Below are 22681 nucleotides of genomic sequence, written 5' to 3'. Positions count from 1 at the left end.
AGCCACGTTGATCGAGCGAACGCAAAATACACTTCGGTTTAAAAGTCGATCGAAACTCTCATTTCAAGTGTCGGCGATTTATGAATCACCTATATTGATACAAAGGCGATTCGTAATAAAGAAGACAAGTTGAAAGCTTGACAATGCGCGAAGACAGCTCTCTTCTTGTGTTTCGAGTCTCGTGGCAATCCTTTGTTATTCACGGTATTTCACAGTTAAATAAATTCAACTAGAGTATTCCTTCAACGAGAAAAGAAAAAAAAGAGCAAGGAGAAAAAGATATAGATCTTTCTTTTCGATTTTTAAAGCGAAAGATGCATAAATACTATGGTATATTATTTCCTTATATATCGTTTCCTTTAATACGTATATCCAATACTGAATTTAATTGTACATTTACATAAGATACTTGAATCGTTTCTCATTTCCAACACTTTACCGACGTTATAGTACGCGAAATAATTACATCGCAATATGTGAACGCAACGTACTTTAAATGCCGCGTTCTTGATTCTTTAAATTTCTTCACATTTTTATACAGTCATTCCAATTAAAAAAAGATACACTTTATCTTGTGTGCAACAAAGCTACTTCGTCGATGAAGCGTCAATTAATTGCTTAAACGTATACCTTGTGTAATTTGACGATTCTTGTCTCTTTCACTGCAATAATCGATACTTCCTCCTAGTTTCTCTCAATAGCTCTCCAATCTCAATACGTTCGTAATATCTTAACATCTAACATCACACGCATACGTTTAATAACTATATTTACAAAGAATTTGGCAAGTTTCACGCCACTGGCAATTTCATGTCACTGACAAGTTTCATGTCACTGACAAGTTTCATGCCACTGACAAGTTTCATGCCACTGACAAGTTTCATGCCACTGACAAGTTTCATGCCACTGACAAGTTTCATGCCACTGACAAGTTTCATGCCACTGGTAAGTTTCATGCCACTGGTAAGTTTCACCCTACTGGCAAATTTCGCGCCACTGGCAAGTTTCGCGCCACTGGCAAGTTTCGCGCCACTGGCAAGTTTCGCGCCACTGGCAAGTTTCGCGCCGTCGCCAAATCTAACCGCTATAACCTAGTACAATCCATTTTTTGAACACTGCCAGTAAACGCTGGATTTGAAAGGCCTTTCTTCTTTCTATAAGATTTTTTCAGCATTTTGCTCCTGTCAAATTGAAATAAACGATTATTAGTAAATTTATATTGACATAAGGCGGAGGAAGAATATTATAGAATCTATACTTACGAGGATATACACGGAACCCACCAGAAACTTTGTTCCTTGCCGAAGTCGTTACCCTCCTGTAGGGTTTCTGGTAATTCCTGGTTCAACGTTTCTGGCAAGCCAAGGGTCAGGAAGGCGTGTCCAAAAGACAGCAAACCGAGGGCAACCAGCGGTAAAGATGGATCAATGTCAGCCTAAATTAAATGAAAAATATTCTCCCTTTTATACGCTTCTCTTTATACCTCTTTTAGAAGTAATAGCGATTAATTCCGCTTTCCGCTAATTCCTTAATTTCCCTTCGATTTTCGGGAAATAAATGAATACTTCCATAAGTTCATTTTCGGTAATAACATTACACAAATAATAGTATACTTTGAGGTAAATTTATAATTCAAAACAGAATAACTTACACAATAATCGAGAGTGTCCTCGCAAATATTCCTCTTCGTATTTTCTGTATACTTAATATTCTTTTAAATATTAATAAAGAATATTGGTTGAAGACAGAATTTGAAGAAGTTGTCAGTATACAAAGGATCATTGGTGTTACCTGTATAACGAGATTTTGTAAACATTCGTTTCATTTAGAAACGAAGCTATAGTGTAGTATCGCAAACCTGTAAATAATTACAGACAATAGAAAAGTTACATTTCCTTCGCAAAAAAACGAAACGGAGGAAAATATATCGAAAATCTATCTTGTTTCCGTGATTCGTAAGATCGCAAGAAGAATCCATGGCCGACAAGGAACATAATTTTTCTACAAATTAAACCAACTTAAAAAAACGTATTTCAATAACAGATAATATTAGTCGTAAATTAAAAAAGAGGTTGAGTAATTTTCGGATCGTAGAAATACGATGTCGTTAACAGAAATTTCGATTCACTTATCAGATAAATAATGTAAGGTCCCAAAATGTGGGCGATATAACCGATGATATGGATCAAAGACACGCCCTGAGCTCTCACCACAGTCGGCGGCATTTCCGCTGCATATTGGAAACCAATATTCGCGGCGATATTCACCCCAAGACGCGCTATAATCGCCATGGCAACCATTGTCGAACCTTGAATAAGTTGAGAAATATGTAAATGCCACGATCGCCGCATTCCACGCACGATACATACACCCGATGCGCGCATGGTCCAATTAAAAATTAAATGTCATTCCTGTCGAGTATGTGACGTTGAGAAATAAATGTCAATCGTTAATGGAATAGGATTTAAAGGCGAAAAAGAAAAAGAAAAGAAGAGAAGAAGAATATTTGTATAAAAAAATTTTATAAGATTCGATTATTATTAATACTAAGTAAAATGACCGGATTGTATAATTGTAAATTCTCTATAATACGATTTTAAATAATACGGGTCTATATTATTATGTCGTTCAAGTCTGTTGTCTATAAACGATAAAAGAGAATTCGAAGGAAAGTTTTGTTGCAAGATGAGGAAATAAAAATAGTAAATTGTTTTATAACTACAACGTTCTATTCTAAATACGGATTAAAAAATGTCTATTTTCCACTCCTTAATGTCCTTGAAAACACGGATATCCCCTAACGCTACCGCTTATCTCCTTACTATCTAACAAAAACATTATTCTTGCATCAAGCACGAGCTTTCATTTCTCAATCTCCCAAAGCTTTCACTGGAGAAGCTTCAGAAAAGCGCTTTTTAAAACGACCGTCGATCGATAAAACCGGATTTTTTCTATAAAATTCACCCCCGCTTTCTCACTGCTATTCACACGTTCCTGCTATTTTATTGAATAATATCGATTGACAAGTCATTTATCAAGAAATAAAAAAAAAAAAAGAAAAAATGTTACCAGAAGGGATAGCGATGGCAACGAAGGAGAAAATGCCACAGAGGAACACCGATGCGAAACCCATCCATCGTCTGCCCCATCTGTCAAGGAAAAGGGCGAGTAGAACAGCGGCCGGAAGTTCCGTGAGGGACGCTAAAGAGAACGACGTGAAAACGTCGGGGTCCAGAAGTTTCATGTTCCAAACGTGGCCGTCGAACACCCACACCATCAGCAACCTAGAAAAAAATCAGCCGAGTCATACATGAATCACGCTGGACTTCAAGATCGTTTATTAATCCTTCGCATACTCGTTCCCTCGCGTTTGACGTTTATCGATGCTAATTATATACTTAAGCAGATTCTTAATGACCCACATAAAATGCCCCATATACTCTCTTAATGTTCATTCGAGTAGTTTGTATCTAGTTTATGGTAATTTGTGTCTATTTTAATACTGGTTTTATAAAGACAGGGAAGTAGCGTCGAGGCTGATTGGTAACTTGGTTGAATTAACGGTATAATATAATTGGAATATCGTGAGGCTGAGAGTTAAGAACATATTCTTAGTTAATTTTATTTTAGGAAATGCAGGAAGATTCAGAATTATCATAGTATTAAAAACAAAGAAAATATAAGAAACGTAAAGGAAGTATAAAATTGAATACCTTTCCTATCTACAGGGTGGTTGGTAACTGGTGATACAAGCGGAAAGCGGGTGTCGTACGCGAAAAAAGAAGTCGAAAATATATGTCGGGTTATGGTTAGAATTTTGTAACAACTCTTCACGTGAATTAGCCATTGTTTCACAAAGCCGAGATTATATTTACACGTATATACAGGACTATCACAAAGCTTAACAAATAATAAGTCTAATGAATAATAAGTTTAACGAATGATAAAATTAGTGAATAATAAATTGTATGAATAATAAGTTTAATGAACACTATTAACAATGTCTTTGGGTTCAAACGAATCCACAGTCAACGGGATAACTCTTCACTAAACGTAAACTAATCTTAGGCGCAAAATACGATTGTTGAAAATGCTCGATGTATCACTCCCCAAAGCAATCACACGAATGCCAGCCTCGTGGAATTATTCTCGCTGTACGATTGCATTTGTTTTCTATACCCGTTTGGAAGCATCGAGAAGGTTCCAAACGCCGTTGCTAGGCAGTTTCTGCCTGAAGTTTGATTATTAATACAACGTATGTCCTATTGTATCGACACCTCCGAGGCAACATCACACGTGGCTAGGCCCGACATATAGAATAGAATTTTTTTTTAATTTTTCCGAGCGAAAATTCAAAGTCGATTTTCTCGAAAACAAAACCTCAAACGAAAAATTTTTATTCTATATCTTCGACTTCTTTTTTCGCGTAGAATCACCCCCTTTCCGCTTGTACCATCAGTTACCAACCACCCTGTATATCTTTTCGTATATGATTGTAAATTTCTCTGGTGTCTTAGTTTTTTCTAAAATAATATTGTAATCATTGCTGAGAATTTACAAGTAAAAAGTTCTAGCTGTGTAGTTTGTTCGATTGATGTTGGAAAGGTTAACTTACCAATAAATGATGAGCATGATAGTGATACGACCAAGTCGTGGCAGCTTGAAGAGATGTAGGACAGTGTATTGATTATGCGATTGATCCTTCTCATTCATCGCCTTGCAACTTTTCTCAAATTCGTCGAATATTTCTTGCTTCACCTCTTTACCGTTCACTTTAGCGAAGTTTTTCAGCATCTCGATCGCTTTGTCCACCCTGCCACTGGTTATGTACCAACTACGGAAGTATATGAAATACGCAAACGTTATAAAAGCCTGTAAGAAATTTTCAAAATTATCACTTTCACCAACCTTTTGTATCGACAAACTTTTTGTGCAAATTTGAATAGAGCTGTCTAGTTACGCATCAATCATTTATTTTGCACAGCTAAAAATGTGATGGCTTATCGAGAGAAAGATGTTGACCTTGAGATGTTTTATTTACGAGACAGAGGAATCGATGTAATAACCGATCCCAAGATAGTATGTATTGTTGGATAAAATATTACCCAATTTAATTCAGCTATAATTTTGGAATTTTTATGGTCCGGTCTCAAAGGACTTTTGATGTTTTAAGAGAAACTTTAACGTAAAAGAAATTTCTTATATTTCTTTGAGGATTATTTTTAAAGAATTTTCCGATGATACGAAGATACAAAAATAATCCAAAGGACGAGGTAAGATTAAATGTCTACTATACTATCGTATACTAATTTACTTACGAAATTTCTTTGTATTATATTTTTATAATGAAAAAGAAATTGGAATTAAACTACCGTGCACTTTCAGGAACAATCCATGGTCCTACAAACGCAACCACCATAGGACATGCTGAGAATCCTCCAATTTGAGATCCAATATGCGATCCAAGGCAGAAGACTCGAGGCTGCCGCGAAATAAAGTCCAAACGACATGTTCGCTACCAGAGTTCGATATTTCGGACCGACATATTCGATCACTGAAAGAATAATTCGTGATATCGTTATTGTATTACATCGTTATAGAAATCTTCCCAAATGTTTCGTCAATTTCGTTTCTTCATTTGATATAATAATATTGTTTCCTTATTTCCTTTAGGTTTGTCCTTTCTTCGTTTTTTACCAATCTAATTTCAAATATTCAGACTTATTTGTAGATTTTATAAATCATTAACATCGACAATGTAAGATCGTTTTGAATTAAAAAGAATTTTAAAAGGAACACTGCTTTCATCTCAATATCGAACGGAGAGTGCCTCAGTAATCGTGGTATAACCGAAGATTATTCTCCATAGGGAAATAGGTCACTCGAAAGATACAATTTCATACCAGAAAAGTATACAGAATTAAGTATCCTGTCGTTTAAAATAAAATATCTTAAAGTATCCCTAGACACATGTAATTTTAATACCAAACTAGATATACAATTACACAACAAATTTCAAATTACGAGATATAATTCCAAAATATAAAGTTTTAGTAAAATCATTTACCATTAAATATCTTAAAATTGATATCGTAAAATTCGAATAAAAATTTGACTTAAGAAAAAACAAACCGACATAGGGCAATAAACATTTATTCAAACACGTCATAAATAGTTAATCGTTACGTAAAACGGGACCGATACCGGTGCCTCATTATTAGGTCATAAATTATAGTTTTCCTATTCTCAACAGCTTTTTCTCTCTTATAATTTTCTCGATGACTCACCGATAATGAAAAGCACGTTGAAGCAGTTATCGAACGAGGTACCGACGACTAATCTCGCCAGACAGAAGCTCCAGAAGCTGTTGCAAAACGCACTGCCGACAGACGCGATGAAACCAACCGCGTTACACGCAACCAACGCCGGAATTCTGCCACAATGGTCGGCTATGTAACCGAATATTAAGCCTCCAAGAATGCTGCCGACGAAGAAGGCCGATTGTGCTGCTGAGCCGAGGAATGCGTGGTCGCATACCCATTCCAGCTGAAACAGAAAAGGGGGATGCTTTATGATTGCGGCTAGTTATGAAAAAACACCGCGTGGTTGGAAAATCGATAGAAGGTGAAGAGAATAAGGAAGACGACGAAAGGACGAGTAATAAATTCCGTAGTTTTTTAATATCATCAGAATTGAGAACCTGAGTCGTAGGTTAGTTAATTGTAGTCTTTTGGTAATATTTTTAGTAATAAAATAGTAGAGGTTGTTTGCATAATTCTTGGATATGATTAGAGAATTTGTCATAGTGGAAGGAATATAAATTTGTTAAGTAGAAGATAGTATCTCCCGATTTAAGCAGGACTTTTTAGTAATAAAATAGCAGAAATAGAAATTAGAAATAATAATAATAACAATAAATATTCGATAAAAATTTCTTGAGTCGTAAGAAGTTACCAAATGCGTATTTATACGTTCAATTCGAAATATCTGTCTATTGTACAGTTGTAACTTTCACTTTCCGATTTATGCGATATTATATAAACGGATTCATGTTCGTGATTTAATACGCCGAGACGTACAAATAATTAAGGATGACAAGGTTAATTTTATGTTCCGCTATAAACGAGCTCTGTTAAAATGCAAACAGCATAACAAGTAATTACACCTACGTCTAAGTTCGTGCAACCAACAAGGACTTTTTTTATAATGACTGCATTATATGCTATCGTCAGCAGCTTTACGAAAGACCGTAAATATTTATAGAACGACGGCATGGTTTTATTGGCCAGGATGGGTCTGCCTCTCTGATACCACTCTCCAATATGTCGGTATAGTTCACATTGTACATGTTACATCGCGAAAACGAAGTCGCACCTTCCGCCAGCAATTCCTCACTCGACGCTGGAGGGATCGATAGTGCAATCCTACATAAAACAAGAATACGTTACATTAACGGTGATGAAATTTGCAAGAAGTATTTTTAAGAATACTAATTTTCGTTTGATTTTCTTATCTTTTTTTAAATAACCAAGGAAAAATGACAGCAAATGGTAGAGAGAGGGAGAGAAATGGGAAAAATAAGATGAAAATTCTACTCAAAAGTGCATAGTTTTTAATCCTAATCTTAAATTAGTCCAATTCCTTGAAACTTAATTCGAATCCTGTTTAAATAAAAAAAGTGACAAAAGTAATATACATAACAATATAAAAATCTATAATAATTTCTCTAATAAAGAATAACGACGATATCAGTAACAGTAATAACACATTATCTTTAATAGTGTTTACATTTCTGCATTTTAAAATTTTCTGTAAAAGTAAAATTCGCATAAAAATCCGCGGCCTACTTATTATTTATAAATCTGCTGTTTCAAAAAAAAAAAAAAAAAATCAAAAATGGGAAAAGTGAAAGAATAAAGTAACAGGAAAACAAAAGCACAAAATACAAAAGAGGAAAAGAGACAATGACCGTAAAAATAGGAACAAAGGCAAGAGCTGGAAGGACGATCGTCCCGTATCTATTGCACTCCGAGGCATTCGAATTGTGTTGGGATTTAATTACCGATCGCTGCACGTATCGGTGAGTCTATTTCCAGACAAATAAACGGTACGCGGGGAGATTCGAGAAATTGTGCGAAACGAACGATTTTCCTCGTTGACGGATCGTAGAAAACCAGATCTCGCATGCGTCGTCAAGAATGGTAACACGATTCGTTGGAATCGTGCCATCCAGACATCCTATCCTTTCGCCGGTAATTCCTTACGTTCTTGAAATAGAACACGTGAAAAAGACGTTGATAATAGTATAACTATGGAATCGCGATTTCCAACTATTTTTATCTCGTCGCAAACTGGTTACAGGTATTGTTACGTCGCGTAACATTCTACCTAGCCGAGGCCACACACCGCAGGCAATATGGCAACCAGATGTCTTCGGATACTCGCAGCGTATCCTCCATAGTTTCAAGGACCTTCCATAAATTTCATAGATTTCCTAGAAAAGGTCCTTCAAACGAAACAAACATCTGTTTCCGAGGAATTTCTAGAGACTATTGTCTACCACGGCTTAACAAGGGAAAGTTAGTTTTTCTCACGTACGCTGCAACTTTCCTCCCACTAACCACTTTCTCTCGAGGGCGGTTAAGACCCTTCGTCTAACCAATTAACGACGAAGCCTACTCCCTCACTCTCCTAACTCAAATCGTCACGAACAAATCCGATGGCCCCGTGCGCTAGACACACCCATCCTTAGCGTTCCTCCGACACATTATCGTCTCCCAAGACAGTACTGATTTTACATCCTTCGAACGGTCAACACCCGCAGATCAGTCACTCACTCATCTCGTACACACTCACCAGCGTAACTGCCTTTGTTATAAGTTGTTGGAATAAACGGTGAAATATAACTTACTACTGTGTCATATTCATTCAAACACCTCTGTTATCCTAACCGAAACAGGGGAACGACTACTTCGCGGCGTCGATTCACCGAATCGTAGCGAGAATTTACGCCTCTCGCTGACGCGTTTTCCTCGCGACCGCGTCTCTCCGCGAACGGTCGTAACAGGTATCTCCCCCACTCCCGTACGACACGATATTTACATATGCATTTACATATACAACGCAATACCTGGGTTTTCCTGATTCAATAAACACAGTTGTTTCGTGCAAGTTATCAGATATTATATTGTGGTTTTAAAGAAATAAATTGTCGCAATGCGATACGTTATCACAGCTGAGAAAATGGAAATCTCCGTGCAAGTGGAAGATTCTGTCGTCGAGAATATTTATTGCGACCTGCATGGAAAACAAACAGGCTTTCGAGAAGCCTGGTTTAAACTACGTGCACGTGACTTGAACAGATATGTACATGTTGGAATACAACGATATCTGTCGCATGCGGATAGAGTGTTTGATCGTACAGATTCTTCCATTCGTTGCCAGCGCCATCCCCAACAGCGTGCGTTCGTGAGATGCACCACGGCAGTTGGCACGTGCATGCTTTTTCAAAAAGACGCCGGAAGAAGCGTGAGGATATGAATGGAACATTCTAGACGGGCACGTCGAGAAGCTACTAGAAGGTTCTGTGCCACATGTGACGCCACACAGACACCCACACAGGTCACACTCATTACTGCATAGAGAGTGGGGCTCTAAACCTTTTCAAGGGCCATGGGTCACTAAGCCAGTCTGTGAATAACTAGCCAACTGTCTACATTCCAGAACGCACATTTATAACTCTCGAAATAATTGTTTAATAAATATCACATTGTATTATTTCAACATAAACATTGTGTCTTCCACAGAATATTAATCCTAATTCCAAGATTCAATTCTAACAGTACATATGCATATAAATTGTCTCCTATAGAAGGTGGTTAATTCTAGACATCGAAAGGAACGTCTTTAATGAAAACATGTATTGATTTGTTATACGATCAACATGATTATTGACCATTTCGATCTGCCGGAGCTGAAAATGTCTATCGCGTAACAGGGTAAATTCGAACATAAAGAAACTATGTAGGATCGTTCGTTACGTATAACTCAATAATTCAAATAAGACAAATTGCACATAAAGTGTCACTTACTTTTGTTTGTCTGTGAGGTTCCATCGTTCGAGTTCCGGAACGGTACACCAGTGTTCAGCTGGCAATAGCGTGATGAAGAACTGCGTGAAGTAGAGGAACGCGTAGACGAAGGTGAAGGAGCATGATGAAAAGGAACCATTGGTAGCGGCTGGCCTCGCCAACGTACGGTAGTATGTCGTCGAAGGTTTCGATCTTCGGACGTTCGCCCTCCTCGGCTTTTACGGACTCCGTCATGACTGTCATTATCTCGATATCTGCGAATCAATGATCCTCGATCACCTACTTAACTCGAATTACACGTTACGAGGAAACTAAGTTCAAGGTGAATGGGGTATTATTAGGTCGTCGAATAAATTCGTGTTGCAATGCGTTCATACCTTTTTATGTGTTTTACGAATACAGATCGATAAACGATCAAGGTGATCGATCTTATGATATACAGTGGCTCACGGAAGTACTCGAACACTTTCATATCACGAAACGTTCTATAATTTCGTTAGCACTCTAACGAGATACGATTATCGAGATTATAATAGTAAAATTTGGAATCAATCTGAGATTGTATATTGAAGATATATATACATGAGACAATGTATATATATTTCGCAAATATATATGTTAAATGAAAAATTAATATGTATATAACACATGATGATGATTTTACTACGTACATCGTGGCTTATTATTCTTATTAATTTAGCGAATAATTGACTGCTCAAATACTCTGGTAATTTTTATATATAAAATAACAATAATATATGTTTCCAATAAATATATGAAATTTCTATATACACGTTTAGATCTGTTTCAAATTTTCTCAATGTAATTACGACGATCGTGTCTCACTTCAGTGTCAATGAAATCTCAAAGTGTCTCGTATAAAAATCACCAAAGGTTTGTTTAAGTGCCCGAGTACTTTCACGTGAGCGACTGTTGTTTTAGTAGCAAGTTCTCTTATGTCTATCTCTTCGTTACATTTAGCCGGATAATTTCTCATGTTTATCAACGTGTTATGATCTTTCTCTTATTAAGCGGAGGAATCTCTTCTTCGCTAAATTTTCTTAAACGGGTTCAAGGTGAGGTGAACCACATTGTTGAAATCAAGATGAAGAAGATGAAATCTAAAGTCGAGATGAAAGGAAGTAGATGTTTGTATTGTCTAGATATATTGCCATGCTACTTTTTGACACGATATAATCTTAGGTAAAGGCTAATTCAAGGTGATACAGAGTGTACTGGAAAAAGTGATTTGAATTTGCTAGAGAGGAAGAGAAAAGGAAAGATCCTTGAACATTTTTGCAAGGTTATTGCAAAATGGAGGATACTATCGAAGGCTTATTGCTGTCACTTGTACGTTCTAACTGGAGTGTCCTTTAAATAATTTGCTTCTTATTAGATCCTTTTTGCAAATAGGAAGATAATATTTTTGGGACGTGAGGATTGTTAAATAAAAATGTAATGTAATCAGATGTAAATTGTCATTGGAATAGAAGAGTTTGTTTAGAAGAAATGATCATGAAATACACAAAATGTATCGTGCGTAATGTGTAAATAATAATTAATTCTAAAGACAATTAATAAAAATTTTAAATAATAGAGCACCATACCTCCGGTTCCTGCTTATTTTGACACTGTGCAGAATGTCACACGATTGTTGCCTTTTTTTTTTAAAGATTATTCAGTTAAGAAACAAGCACCAATAAAAAAGCAATTATAGTTAATTATTAAAAAATCCAAGTAGGTATTACATAAATAAAATTATCAAGGAAGATATTTATCGTAAAGATTGTGTGCTTATGAAAGAAGTAAACGAAATTATTGTAGCGCCATAGTAATTTGTATGAATCTTTGAATCTTGTTTAAATAAAATTTTCGATAAAAATTTGATTCTATCAGTGAACGATTACTACAGTTAATTACTGGATAATTAAAACAAGTAAGTAAAATTATTGTTACAATAATCCCGACAAATTCGTGATATTATTCAACTAGAATCGTTAAGAAAAAATTCGACACCGTTAGCGAACGCCATTTTACTTTTACTTCACGAAGGCCAACGTTATAAACGTTGAATCAAGAGCAATCATTTTCAATATAAAATATACGCGCGAAAGCTTTTGCTCCCTTTGATAATTGAATCCTTAATTTGCCGCCAATTAAACTCTTTCCCAACCACCTTCGTCTTCTAAGAAACCTTTTATACCCCAAAGAGAAATCCCCTTTTGCACAAACTCGCTTTTTTTCAACCATCGTACAACACGATATGATATTTACACCGTGCAATTTACACGATTCAGATCTCAATCTTGCAAATCATTTCGAAAATAGATCGATGATTAAATCGATTATAAAATCGTCCCTGCAAGTTTTAATTGATTAATTATTTCTTTATTTGATGAAATATTATTTATTATTTAAATATCGTTAATTTACTGGCGTTCAATGAAATTTCTCGTAGAATTAAGTTCGTTTAAAATATTATTAATTTAATGACATTTTTTGTAAGATAATTGCGGTTAGATTTGATCTTTCACGAAATCTACGAGATGATCGCGTTCGATTAATCACCGATGTAGCGCATATGTAAAACATTTAAAACAGTCCATACATAGATGTTTCATAAGTGTAGATGATTATTTATTACGGTTCTGTGTAATTAATGTTCGTTGCGATTACCACGAACTTAGATAAAAAAAAGAGTATTAATGACGAGAGAACCGGAAGTGACCAGTCCGTGACATAACTGTTATTTTCTAGGGGCTTGGTAACATTTGCATAAATTATTTCGCGTATACTGTAACGCACTTTACGTTACAACGGTATGCCGATGGACACGAGAAAAGAATTTTTCTGCCACAAATTGAATGGCATTTTTGGCGATAATGATTGTGTGGATGATTACTTTAATTGAGATTCTAATCGAGATTCAAGTGATATATGAAGTTTGTACTTTCCAATAGGATACATTGAGAAAAATGTCTTCGAAAGAGAATATGCTATTTTTGAATACACCATTTTTTAATAAGTCTAACAAATTCTGGATCTTTTAATTCACAAGGTTGCAAATCTCCAAATTGTTCAGTCTGAATTTTCGAATCTTCTAATCTCACGATCTTCGAATTTTCTAATCTTCGAATCATTAAAAATCCTAATTTTCATAGAATTTTCAAGGAAGCTATAAAATAAAAATATAAAATATAAAATAAGAAAATTTGAAAAAGATACATAATGCGTTCGATCCAACACCATTTGCTCATAGTAAAAAAAAAAAAAAAAAAGATAAAAGAAATTGTATGCAAAATAGGTAAACGTATTATAGTAAGTATTAGTCAATTATAGCAGATTGCTATCATTAATCAGTAATTATCCGAGTCGTAGCTGCATCTGTATATACATGAAGTATACAACACTAAAAATACATTTTCCTTAACAAAAATACTGAATAAACACATTCCTACGTAGCAACTAGTCAGCTGTGATAAATTGTTCGCTTTGAACAACGATCGACTAAGTTAGCATTGATTTCCGGATTGTGCGTAAAGCGTGCAATAAAACGAACACGTGTTTATCCCTAACGTTAAGCCAGGACCACCTAAATTAATACGAATTTTCCCATCAGGTACCGTCCTTATTCTGACAAAAAAATGCAAGCGATATTTGTGCATGTAAATAATTTGTCTGTGTGTATATATAATAACTTATATGAAACAAGTATTGCGATATTTCTCGTACATTGCTAGATATAATGATTTTAAATAATTCTGGCTCAAAATTTCGATTAAGAATTACATTGCAATTTCTAGAAAATTGTTACAACATTAAAAAAGCGAGATCCCTTAGAATATGGTATATCAAAAAAATCTTACAACCAATAATTTTACGATTAAAAAATGTAAGAAACCTCCCCAAAGTAATCGATCCGTGAAATTAATGAGAAACGTATGCTCCAGCAAAAGCTACGCGCGAATATTGAACACAGCTTCAAAACCGACCTTTTCCGATTGAAAACGCATAGCAGAGTAGCAATAACTCGTCCACCGACGCACCAATGAAAATGGAGGCTCGTAACGATCGTCATAACTCGAGTGACTTAACGATCTCAGGACGATCGTTATCGACCGATCGCTTCCGTTCCGGCCTGGACGTTTAACAACGAGGACAAGCGTGTGTCAAACGTTCTCGGTAACCGGTTACACAAAAGTGCGCACCTTGAACAACTATTACATCCCAGAACTAATTAATAAGAGCGATCATGGCTAGCATGGATACATATAGTTTGCATACGTGATTTTTCCCTGCGGGGCCAGTTTTCTCGCCTTCGAATCGATCAGGGAAGGCGATCGTGATCGCGATCGAGCCATTGAAATTCATTCGATGCACACGAGATACAGCATAGCGTTTTGATCTCGCGGAACTCGCACAAACTACAAAGTCAAACTTACAGACTCGTAACAATACAAAGTGGAACGATCGTTTGGTTTCACTTCCAACCGTAAGTCTTCCTATTGATTGGTGTTCTTCTTGGTCGTAAGGGAAAACGAAGAAAAGAAAGGAAAGAAATCTGTTATTAATATTGGAATACCATCGTTTTCGAGGAATTATCGTTCTATTTATTTATTTATAATGGCGTTATCGAGTTAATTGTTTCTTAATATGATACATTAAAACACTTATTGTAGTCGATAGAAACAGAAATTTTATTTAAGATTGCAATCCCAATTATCTGATTTTCCTGACGGACAATTTATATGGATCGATTGGAATTCATATAACAAGAGTTCACCAATTTTCTTCGCTACTCATCATTTTTCGTTCGCGTGATACGAGCTCACGTTCAAGTGAGTGCTTCAAATCGGTAAAAGTTCGATTAATTAATCGAGTTCTACCATATTTAACGCGAATAAGCTTTTGCGTAATAAGCAACGAATGAAATAAAAATTTGTTGTAATACACAATGAGTAAGTTAGATTAATTATCGCTTTATATGATAAAAGTCCATGGTCCAGCGACAACATTGGAATTATTTTTTTCTTATTCATCTTGGAATTTATGATTGTTTACGGCGTTCTTTTTTGCGACAAATTGAGCTTATGGAAGTAATTTCTCTTCTAGAAAAATTGAACGCTAACGCCGTGTGCCAAGATAATGTGCAAGAACTAGTGTACAAAGAGTTAATCATTTTGGCTTCTGAAAGACTATATGAGTCACGGTTGTCCTATTCTTGTTGCTTAATTGCAGTGTTTGACCACCTGTTCTAGAATAGTGAGTTTACCTCTCACTGATCGGCATCGATTGGTATTTTGTAGTACAGTGCTTTGTTAGTCGATCGTGGCATTTAAACATACCAAGTTCATGGAGAAGAAGGCAGTTTTCTAAGTTTACGTTCTTTAGAAAAACATAATTTTATCATTAAAACGTCCGACCTTTTGATACCCATCTAAATATGTTATACATAGTCTCGATAAATATCACGATAATGGATAAGTATATATAGTCGCGTTTCTGTTCCAATAAAAGTGAACACTGATGCTATCGAAAATACTTGTATATTTTTAGAAATTCCAAAAACAACAAATCCGATGTCAGTGATTTTGTCTGATTTGCTAGTTTCTAGCGTTAAGATTGAATACACAGCTGGCAAATTTTCTATTTCAAAGATCTATTTAACTTTGTGATTAAACAGCTTTCTACAAAGTTTTGCGGATTTGTTAGTTATCTTCGAAAGAATAAGCAAGCTTTAAAGGACTTTGATCTAGTAAGTTTATTCCTCTTCAACCTTATACTTAATCATAAAGTAACGCTATAATTAGAAAATCAACATAAATGGATTTCTTCTGTCTAACCTTCTTTAAAATAATTAGCTGTTAAATGAGCCAGAGTTCTAGGAAATCTCTGATGCTGTTGATCTTCAACGAGATACAGATATCTGACAGATACTATCAAAATTCTATAGACGTCTATCCTTCAACTCTCAGCATACCAATGTTTATGCCATCATCGACGTTTCTTCACAAAGGGTCCTTAAAGAACTTTATGATTCTGTTACTCCTAAGTTACTTTGTACTGTTATTTTTTTGTCATAATAGTGCCTACTAGAAATGTTTACCTAGTATATAAGTTTCACTATTATTACCATTCTATCGTATGTTGTACTCGGAGTTAGTCACAGTTTCTCACAAACGTCTAACTTACTCTTAGTTATTCTGGCACAGACGCTGTGTTTCACTTACTGAAAAAATAAACAAAAAAAGCAAAATGATGTACGTAATATACTAAAACATTCTAAGATACCGTGGTAATTTTTCTATTTCTTGTGTAAATCATTTCAACTTGTTTTTTTAATGTTTTTATTCCTAATTGGTACACCGAAATGGATGTAGCAAATGTATATCACGGTATTATCCAAATAGCCTAATATCCGAACGTTCTATTATCCAAACACAATATTTCTTCGTAACGAATGCCCTTTTCCGTTTCAAATATGTACATACGTATGTCGTCAGTGTTCATACACAATGTACTCTTTCCTTGATTTGATTCATTGAATTGTGATTATACGAATTTGGTATGAAACTAGGAAGCGGTCTAACTATCGCAGGAAAATACGATGTAAACGAGAAAACTGGAAAGTGATGTAAGCGCAACAAAATTAGCAAAAATACACGATATTGGAGAAGCCAGAGTCACAGACATTAAAGGAAGAAAAACATAATTGAAAATTCTTCAAAGCACGTAGATTCCTCGAATGTTGGCAACGGTAGAAAGCCGCAAGTATTCTGATGTAATGAAATGTTTCACGTAGACGATAATAATGGCGATTTTATATAAATGAAAACAGCAGACGAAAACTCTAATAAAAAGATATCTTCTCATGCCGAAGCACTCGTGGCACTCGTAGAAGAACTCCGATAATTCGAAGTACGATAAAGAACGTAACTCTGTGTAGTTATTTACGTTGAAAAAATTATCTGATTATGGATTCATAAATATTTAAAGAATCTGTCGATTACTCTTAAACTGTATTTGGATAAATGAAATTTCGTCTTCCTATTATTTCAGAAAAGAGAGGCTCTACTACATTGTCTGCAGTATGTTTCTAATAATTAGTAAAATATCTGAACTAAATAAATGTAGACGTGAAAGTCACTGCACATCAGTATATTAAAGGTCAACACAAATACACTGACTGTCACATCACGAAGACATTTTAAAGAACTAATAAGGACAAAATTGTTTATTTAACAAGTCAAAATCTCGATCAATTAACGGACCACCATTATATCGTGATATTTAACGAAACTTCCAATCTTAAGAGCCATATATTATTATATTATAGCAGTGTTATAGCAGTCATTGGCTCGGATTTTAATTAAATTGGTCGTGAAAGTGAGAAGAAGTAAAGAGACCGAGTAATCACGAAGAAAAGGTATGTATGTAACTTGATCGAAGCAAATACCAAACTTTTAGTTGTTATCTTCAACGATGGAAATTTGGTCATCTAAGTAGGTTATCGACGCAAGTGTTAATGAGAGATAAAACACGATTGGAGCAATGAAAGAACTTCATTTTCTTCCTTCTTCGCAAAATAGCAAATATACAGTAGCTCACATGAAAATATCTGAATATTTGTGCAAACATTTTGTAAATATATCATGTGTATTATGTTCGCGATCAATGAATATCGCAGTAGCTCCTATATGAGTTTTCAGATTGACTAAAAATTTGACTGACCTACAATAGTCATGTCTCATTCCGATACTAAAAAAATTTTTAAATATTTTATGTAACGCATACAATAAAGATACGTAAGTTATCTATGCTAAATGCTGAAATACTTATAGAAGTCCTTTATGGATATAGTAGATATTATAATATGTGTGTTAGGCGAAACATTTTGAAGTTTAATTATCACCGTAATGAGACACGGCTAAGATAACACAGGTACGGTTATATCGAACAAGTTTTTCCCGATATACTTCATAATGTTCCGTGTAACAGATAACATACATTATACACCAAAGCCTTTTACGACCAGCGTTCAAATACTTTCACGACGAACCACTGTACCAAAATTCAAGTCTCACGCGACACATCGATACGAATGATCGGTGCAAACAAACGTTTACCTTTTCCACGATCGTCCGAGAGCAACGCGAAACTTCACTAGGCGTATCACAAATCTCGTCGTGGTTTTGTTTCTAAAACGAGAAACTCTCTGCAGAAGTCACAGAAATAAAATGAAATCTAGCTTCTTCACTTTTGTCCGACTCGATAAGTCGATTTCGAACAAACTTTACTCTTTTCTTCTTCTTCTTCTTCCGGATGTCTTTTCACTGTTTCAACAGGATAAAACGGAAATGGGAAAAATAACAAAAGAAATCGCGGATCGCAACGACTCTCGTGATCCTGTGATCCAAGTCCAGGACACGTGCTCGATCTCGATCGTCACAATGATCTTGGGTGCACGGATCCTCGATTTTTCGGACGCCGCGCTACATCGTCGTTTAAAAGGGGGCACGCACCGACTGTTCGCCGCGTGGACAATTAGCGGGGCTTTATAGCGTGTGCAAACGAAAGCGGAGCCCCACCAGCGTCGTGTGTGCGGCTATTGGACGATGACTTTGGTCCCCGTGGATCGTCCTGTCGACAGCAACGCCGAAGTCGAAGACGTCACTGGAGAACTGCGGGGATTTTACGATTCCAAAGAGCCGCTTCTCCTGTTGCACCGCGACCGTTGGGTTTTCTCGTGACTCGTTTGCACGCTTTTTTCCCTTCTCGCTCTTCTCACTACCACCGCAATCTTCTTTCTCTCTCGTCGCTTTGTCGCGACACGTATACGCGACCGGAAAGCGAGAAACATAAACTGGTGACGCGCAGGTGAGTGTACCTTCCGAGAACGTTGCGACGTTGTTGCATGGTTTGATATGTTTCCTCAAACTGTGTTTGGTTAACTAACTTAATTCGCCTGTTGGTGACTCATGGAAATTTGAGTGATATTACGAGGTGAAGTTGCGGAGTATTTGGAGTGAGAATTTGTGAATTTCCTGTGTTTCACCATGTTACGTATGGTAATTTACAGTGTTGTTTGTATAGTATAGTACAGATTGGAAGAGATACAATAATAAGCAGACAGCTAGGCTGGTTAATTGATCAGGAATATTAATTGAGTATGAATTGTTTAGCAAGAAAGAGAAAAAGGTATAATTCTAAGTTGCTTTGCTGCGTACATTGGGATTTATGATATACGAAAGATCGATTTCTTTCAGGTAGGAAAGAATGATTATAAAATAGAAATTATTACGTAATTTTTAGTATCGCAGGTTTACCGTGGTATTGAATTCGGCTAATGATATGTGAACTGGAAAAACAATGATCATGTGAATCAAACGTTGATTATCCATCCGTCGAAGCGTTAGTCAGATATCGTGTAACTGATAGTTCCTTGAGTGGTTTCAAAGTCGAACGATGAAACAATTTGAAATAATCGTTCCATTATCGACGAAATGAACGAATTTATCTAATGGGGCTCGTTAATTTATTCGACTTTTAATATTAATTACTAATTGTTATAGAAATTGATTTAACAAATTTGATATAAATTGATTTACCATTAATTAATCGATGGTAGAAAAGAAACGTTGGAAAATGAGTAACATGTAGCTTTAGTTTTACAGATTTTACAAAATCAATGTTACTATTTAAGAAAAAATGAATTTGATGGGGTAAAAGCTATATGGAAATATACTAACGACTTAACGAATTTAAATTTAAAGGACTTTAGAAACAAAGAAACAGAGACAAACTTTAGCTCTCGATGATACTTGACACGTGAATTGATTAACAGCTTGTCTTGCGTGATTAAATTTAATAGGATTAATTGAAAAGTATATCGTATACCGTGTGTGAATCATGATAAAGTTGGTTTCATCGTAATTCACACGGTACTCGCAATGATCATTCAATCGGCAATTTTATTGTTCCAACATCACATCATTTACTTATCTTCGACTTGTACAATTCTCTGTGTTTTACGCAATTCTCTTTTTTATCCATCATTTTCTCGCATAGCACTCGAGTAAAAGCGAATCAACCGTTCAGTGAACCATACTTTGTTTCACTATGTTTCTTCACATGGTAAATGTTTTTTGATATCTTTTTCAAATTAAAATTCTACGGTTCTTCGGTTTGTTACATTGTGAACGAAAAAATCAACAGATATATAGAAAAATATCGAGGTTAATCGCATCGACATTTTCAAATTTTTTAACACTCAATTTTAACTTTCTAATAATAACTTTCAAATTTTCAAATTGTCGAACTTCTAAATTTCCGAATTTCCAAATATTCCAGTTTCGGTGCGCTCGAAGTTCTAAATATCCTAATTTTGAAATATTTTCAAATCGTCCAAGTTCCAAATTTCCAAACTTCGATATCGCCGGAGTTCTAATTTTTTGACCTTCTATGTTTACCCGAGAGATAAAAAAATTATGATCGGATAATGTCGATTATGCCAATCGAGGATTACAAATTTTCTATTCGTGCGACCTTCGACACCGAAAATAAATGAGCGCGATATTTTCCGTTTTTATCTTCCTCGAGCCGCAGTTAATTAAATCAATTGTCACGAAAGAACACGGTAGTTTTTCTGATTCCCGAAACAAAATAGCCCCATTGATAGCTTCAGGAAAATTCGCTGAGTAATGAAATCTACTCGCGAAACACGGAGACGCAGGGACTTAACCGTCAAAGATATTTGCTTCAGAAACCCGATACCCTTGAAAAAGAAAAAAAAGAAGAGAATTACATGTTATATACGCGAGATGCAAGATCGCTCTTACGATCTTTCTTACGCAACGGAACAGTTTGAAAACGAAGTTTGAATTTCGCGCGTATTCCAGTAAAGGGTTCCTCCTTGAAAATTCGCCAATAGAAATCGAACGTGAAAGATTTCGTGAACGCGAAAAGCTATTCGAATTATTCGTCGTTTTAATTCTCGAAATTCGTTGATAAATATTAATTATATTTTATCGCAGTGGAGGATAGATTTCGTAATAGACGCGTGAAGAAAGACGTTTTATCGATATTTATAAGAATTATAAGTCATCGTCTTGCGTTGATCTAAGAGGAAATCTAAAACAGAGGTATCTTCCTGCGAGCGGTTTGAACAACGTTCATAAAACGTTCTTTTTCGTTGGTTACAACGATCTTCTGCAAATTCGAAGATTGTCTCGGTTGCTGCAGTATATGTTGTTTCTAAGATTTGTCGATAAAAGCGCTAAATCATCGGGATTACTTATAAGTAATATACCTGTATCATTCCGTTTGATAGGTCTGTTCAACGTGTGTCGCGAGATGTTATTATTACCATAAACAGATAACGATTTTTGCTGATATTTTTTCAAAATTACGTCATCTTGTAGAGCATAGAAGATTGGAACAATCGGTATATCACGCTGATTGATCTTGTCATTTTTGTTCGTCTGTATCATAAATTAACGTTAGAAGGCATATAGTATCTTTTTTCTTTCGCCTTTTTTTTTCTTTTTCTTTTTTTTTTTTTTTTAGGAAGGAGGTTTCTCTTTTCTGTTGCAGGATAGTGCATAATTAATACTTTTAATAAATCCATTTTTATGCATACAATAGCTTTTGCCTGACTTTATAAAGACGTTATGAAAGTACGCACTGTGATTTTCACAGAAGACAATAACGTTCCTTTAATTACTCGATCGACAAGGTGATTATTAGCATGTTGTTATTCAGGGTCGTCAATTCTACGTTGCGAATATATAGGTATTTCTGATATCAATTACTCGTTATACTCGTTATGATTTGTATCCAATTTTCGTTTCATTATTTCCTCGTTATGTACAGTTTGTTTATAATTACTATGCATATCTACAGATTATCTTCTGTAATTGCTTGATATTGATTTCAAATTTTTATCGAAGTACAGTCATTCTTTATTTAATTTTGTAAATATTTATTATTTTGTAAATAAATAATTATTTTGTAAATATTTTAATCCAACTCGGAAGAAAAATATTCTGTTCTGATGCTGCACGATGAATAAATTATTTCAGCAACTCTAGTGCGTTTTGTTATTTAACAAAATCCAAAAGGTGCATCACGGAAAGATACATCGTCGTTGATCGTTCTTATAAAATTTGCGTGCATGATAGCACCGATAACGTTGCGACACGACAACGCAATATGCCCGGGGATTCGTCTACATGTCGTATGTCCACACATAGGACGACAACATTTGCATTCGTAATCGCAGCTATAAACGGTGCTTCACACATATCGCAAACTTCCTTATCAGCTCCTCTGAATAAAATCGAAAAGAAGATTTGATGATTCACGATAAATATAAAGTTTAAGTCGAAAGCTTGTCGTTGAAGAATTGAAACACGTAAAATACTGCTGTTTAATTTCGATATCATTTCTTTTTAATTATTGCTGCCTCGACTATTTGGACAAGCTACAGATCATTAAGAAATAGACTTATACCGCTTTCAAAATTATTATGATTACGCGATTATGCTATTCCATTTATTAACGATGTTTCGATTGATTCAAACGAACGAAAT

General features: G+C 35.3%; 1 pseudogene; it reads right to left on the bottom strand.

Moving 5' to 3' along the window:
* Positions 1 to 938: 938 nt before the first annotated feature.
* Positions 939 to 18726, bottom strand: LOC126875990 (organic cation transporter protein-like; annotated as a pseudogene).
* Between the last annotated feature and the right edge of the window lie 3955 nt (positions 18727 to 22681).

This window comes from Bombus huntii, unplaced genomic scaffold, assembly GCF_024542735.1.
Source record: "Bombus huntii isolate Logan2020A unplaced genomic scaffold, iyBomHunt1.1 ctg00000061.1, whole genome shotgun sequence".
In the NCBI taxonomy this organism is placed as follows: Eukaryota; Metazoa; Arthropoda; class Insecta; order Hymenoptera; family Apidae; genus Bombus; species Bombus huntii.
This window is presented reverse-complemented; position numbering and strand designations above follow the sequence as displayed.